Here is a 4,916-nt window from a genome sequence, read left to right on the forward strand (position 1 = left end):
GACATTTAACTAATATCCTCAGAGCACCATTGAAATGGGAATGGCACATTGAGATTCCTATCTTTTGTTAATGGTGTTAATATACTAGTAGAGTGTGGTCAGAGTAGAAACCATAAATGATAACATATGCAACGTGAGGGGTCTTGAAAAAGGTTATAGCCAAATGCATATTACAAAATATTATGCATGGATTTCAAAAGTGTATTAGTAGGGCCAGCAGTTGGCATGGTGGTTAAGGTACTGGACTCCCACATGACTGACTATGGTTTGAATCTGGACCTGACAACTTGCTTTCTCACTTTCCCTTTCTCTCTCTGGTCAGATTTTTAAAATAATAATTTTATGGGGCCAGAAGGTGGCGTGGTGCTTAATGGCGCTGGACTCCCACATGGCTGACCACAGTTTGAGTCCCGGGCCTGGCAGCTTGCTTTCTCACTCTCCCTCTCTCTCGCTCTTACTCTATCCCTCTCTGGTCAAATTAAAATAAATAAATAAATAAAGTTTAAGAAAATAATTATTTAAAATAATAATAATAAATAAAATAAAAATAACTAATGCTTTAAGAAAAAAGTATATTTGGAGTAGTTCCAGGCCTGGCGGTGGACTTCAGGACTCTGGAGGGACTCTGGAGGGACTCTGGGCAGGACAGTTCCCAGAGGGCTGTGGCTGCTGCCCACTTACCAGCGGCCCGGCACATCAGGACACTGCCCACCTAAAAGACAAGAGTCTGGAATAAAGACTGTGTTGACTACAGGAAATTGCAAAGTAATGTCTCAGGTGACATTTAGTGATGTGGCTATAGACTTCTCTCATGGGAGTGGGGATGGCTATATTCTGCCCAGAGGGACTTATACAAGGATGGATGGTCCAGATACAAGACCCTGGTATTTCTAGGTCTTTCCATAACCAGGCCGTATGTGATCACTTTATTGGAGGATAGTAAAGAGCCCTGGATGGTGAAGAAAAAGCTGTCAAAAGATGGAGAATCAAGATGGGAAAACAAGGAATTATCAGCAAAGGAGTATATTTATGACAAAGATTCACCTCCAATGGTAATGAAAGGAGAGATGGGGAACCAAAATTATGAATTTTCAATTTTAACAAGGACTGGGAATACATAGAGAAGGGTACGTATGGAAGTCAGGTAGAACATTTCAGGTCAGTGACCTTTCACCTTCAGAGAAAGCCCCAAAGGTGAAAATGTTTATAGATACAATACATTTAGAAGCATTTTGCATTTAAATTCTACTTTTTCTGAACCACAGAGAATGTCTACAAAGGGGAAATTACTTAGATATGATATCTTGAAGAAGAACTTGCCCAAAAAGTCAGTTATAAAGAACCAGAAGATCAATGGCAGAAAGAAACTTTTGAATTCTATTGAAACTGTGACAGCCTTCAGCCAAAGCAACTCTCTCTTTCTCTCCACCAGACTTGTAATCAAGAGAAAATCTATACATGTAGTGAATGTGCAAAAGCCTTTGGCAAACAATCAATCCTTAATCGCCACTGGAGAATTCATACAGGAGAGAAACCCTATGCGTGTCATGAATGTGGGAAGACTTTTAGCCATGGCTCATCAGATAAGCCCTAGTGGAGAGAAACTTTACTAATGTGTTGAATGTGGGAAGGCCTTTACCTGTGTTTCCCCAATTAACTAATCATTAAAACACTCACACAGGAGAGAAACCATATGAATGCATTAACTGCAGAAAGTCTTTTAGTCGTGTTTTACATCTCACCGCACACCTGAGAATTCACACCCAAGGAAAGCTCTGTGAGTGTCAGATATGTGGGAAGGCTTTTATTCAGAGGTCATCTCTCATTCACCATCAAAAACATTTGTACTGTAGAGAAACCTTAAGAATGCAGTGAATGTGGGAAAGCTTGGTTTGTAGCTCACACCTTCCTCGACATCAGAGAATCCATAAGCTAGAGAAACAATACAAATGTAACAAATGTCTGAAAGTCTTTAGTAGCCTCTCATTTCTCACTCAGAGTATTCATACTGAAAACCTTTTGAATGTGAGAAACGCAGGAAATCCTTCAACCAACCTGAATCACTGAATATGCATTTGAGAAATCACATTAGATTGAAACCTTGTGAATGCAGTCTATGCGGGAAAGCCTTCAGTCATAGGTCATCCGTGCTTCAATATCATAGAATTCATACTGGAGAGAAACCTTACAAATGTAGTAAGTGCGGGAAGATCTTTAGCTGTAGTTAGAACCTTACTGTACATTCAGAGAATTCATACCGGGGAAAACCCTTTAAAATGTAGTGAATGTGGGAAGGTTTTTAGCAAAGGTTCAAATTTTACTGCCCATCAAAAAACACATAATATAGGAAAATCCAATAGTGTATTACATACAGAAAAACCCTTGGAACACATGAATCTATATACATGTGAGAAAATACATGAGACAGTATTTGTCAAAATAAACTTCAGCCATAGATCTTCCCTCATTCAACATAAGAAAATTTATACTGGAGAAAAAGTCTCATGAATACAGCGAATATGGGAAAACCTTTAGCAATGATGCAAACAAACTTTATTGTATCTTAGAATTCATACTGTAGGGTTATCATATATGAAGACATTAATGTGGGAAAACCTTTAGTATTAATCCCGTCACATAAGTAAATCCACAGTGGAGGACATATCTATACAAGTAGCATCTATGAGAAAGGCTATAAGCAATATGTATTTCTTACAAACCCATCCGGGAGAGAAACTCTATGAATATAGAAAATTTCAAAATTACGGGAAGTCCTTAGGTTCATATGCATCCCTCATTCTACATGGAAGAGCTCACACTGAAAAGATATGAGGTAAGAAAAGTGTTCACTGAGAGTTCTTATCTTGCTAATACCAGAAGATTAATGGTAGAATGACCTATAAGAATTATATGTAAGTTTTTCTTTGAAGTGATACACTTTATAAACACTTCTACAGGAGAGCAAACAAGCATATTACAAACAAATACGCACTTCTTAAAGCATTAGCTTGCAATTTTTCTTGAGTTCTGCATAGAAATTATTTTTAGCTAATGGGCATATGAAGATATAATTCACTGGATCCAGCAATGTTGAAAATTAAAGCTGCAAATTAAGTAAAAATGGTGTTGATAACAAAAAAGAAAAAAGTATATTTGTATCAACAAAACTCATATTTTATTTCCATTGTTTCACACCTTGTGAAGTCCCCTCATACATATTTCTCAGTATCAATCCTTTACAAGACAAGTTAATGTAGAGGTTGAAATAACTGGCTCTGGACCCTGATCCTGGTCTTGTCCTGTGTGATTTGGGACCAGTTACAGTTTTATTATCTCGGTGCCTTAGGTTGCTCCTCTGTGAAAAAGGTAATAATAATAATAATGTCTCTTAGGGTTAATATGAGGACTTACTCCATCAATATAGGTTACACAGTACACTATCTCAATAAATTTTAGCTAATAGTTTTATCTTATCTGTCTCTGAAAGCTCTCTAATTCTCCATTTAAAAAGAATGTTTAATTCATGTATGTTCCTTTACAGTAAATTTTGGGTCCTTTCAGGGAATTTCCAGCACTGCTATGTTGCTTTCTTTCTATTATTTTTCTTTACTCTCCTAGAAGCCTTTGTGATCCTATCATTAGCAATTTGTTATTTAGCTTTCCACTCTGTGTAAGTTGTATTTCTTATAGAAGTCTGACACTGACAGAAGCATTCCCTCTCATTCTGTTTGTAAATGCTTGGTAAAGAAGGTGACCAAAACGAGAGTGGGTAAGCGACAATTCAGTCATGGTGGACAAGGACAATAGATCCTTGGAAGGGAACAAAAGAGTCTCAAAAGCAATGTGCAAGGGAAGCAGAGGGTTTGACTCTAGGGACCAAGACATTTCAAACCTTAGTGAGTTTAGCAGAGACATAATCTGAGCCCAAAGTGAGTGTGTTTATCCCTTTTTTGTCTTAATTTCAGGTCTCAGACCATACTGAGTCAAGAACCAGTAAACACAAAGGACTTGGACCATGGTGAATCAAGGGGTATTTTTGGATTGGACCAAGTGAGCAAAATTTCTGAGTATCATTTACTCATTTATTTATTCAGATAAAAAAGGACAAATACTTAGTATTTTTTATAACTTTTTTTTTCTTTTTTTTTTTGGAGAGGTTTTCACTATAGGGCGCGTGCGCTCGCCAGACAGACAGAGAGAGACAGAGAGACAGAAAGCGAGAAATCACCCCCCAGGGGGGATGGTCACACCACAATCCCTTCTCCTCCATTCTCCTCTCGGGATCTTGGGCACGCATGCACATGCGCCCGGCGTGAGTTTTAAGCCACCGGGCTTAAAAGTCGACCGCGGGACACAAACCGCGGTCAACTACATGGGAGTCCAGCGACAGAGCCATTACTCTAACTGCTGGTTCCAACTCTTTATGATGCTGATGATGGGAATAAATGTGGCATTGATTTTTTTTTGTCTTAAATGTGTGGGGAGTGGTAGAAACAGGAAATAGGCAATTACTGGTCAGCTTTGAAAGTGCTCAATTGGGAGAATTCTGTTGTGCAGGCTCGTAGAAGATGGCTTCCAGATATGGCAGCCCTATCTGGAGGCGACGTCTGCTCCTAAGGTCTAGGCTGCTTATTTTCTGCCCTTTCTTGCTTGTTTGCTCTGCTGAGGTGGGCAAGGACACTGAAGTGTATTTGTTGCCCAAGTGAGAAGAATCAGAGTCCTGTGGGTGCAATTCGCTCTTTTTATTTATTTATTTTTATTTTTTTGAGAGGTTTTTGCTATAGGGCGCCTTTGCTTGCCAGAAAGACAGAGAGAGAGAGAGACAGAAAGTGAGAAATCACCCACAGGGGGTATGGCCACCCTGCAATCCCTTCTCCATTCTCCTCTCGCGATCTTGGGCACGCACACACATGCGC

General features: G+C 39.1%; 1 pseudogene; it reads left to right on the forward strand.

Moving 5' to 3' along the window:
• The first annotated feature begins 768 nt into the window (after window positions 1-768).
• On the forward strand, window positions 769-2,508 carry LOC102485982 (zinc finger protein 181 pseudogene; annotated as a pseudogene).
• The last annotated feature ends 2,408 nt before the right edge of the window (window positions 2,509-4,916 follow it).

The sequence above is a fragment of the Tupaia chinensis genome, unplaced genomic scaffold, assembly GCF_000334495.1.
Source record: "Tupaia chinensis unplaced genomic scaffold, TupChi_1.0 Scaffold000153_1, whole genome shotgun sequence".
NCBI lineage: Eukaryota > Metazoa > Chordata > Mammalia > Scandentia > Tupaiidae > Tupaia > Tupaia belangeri.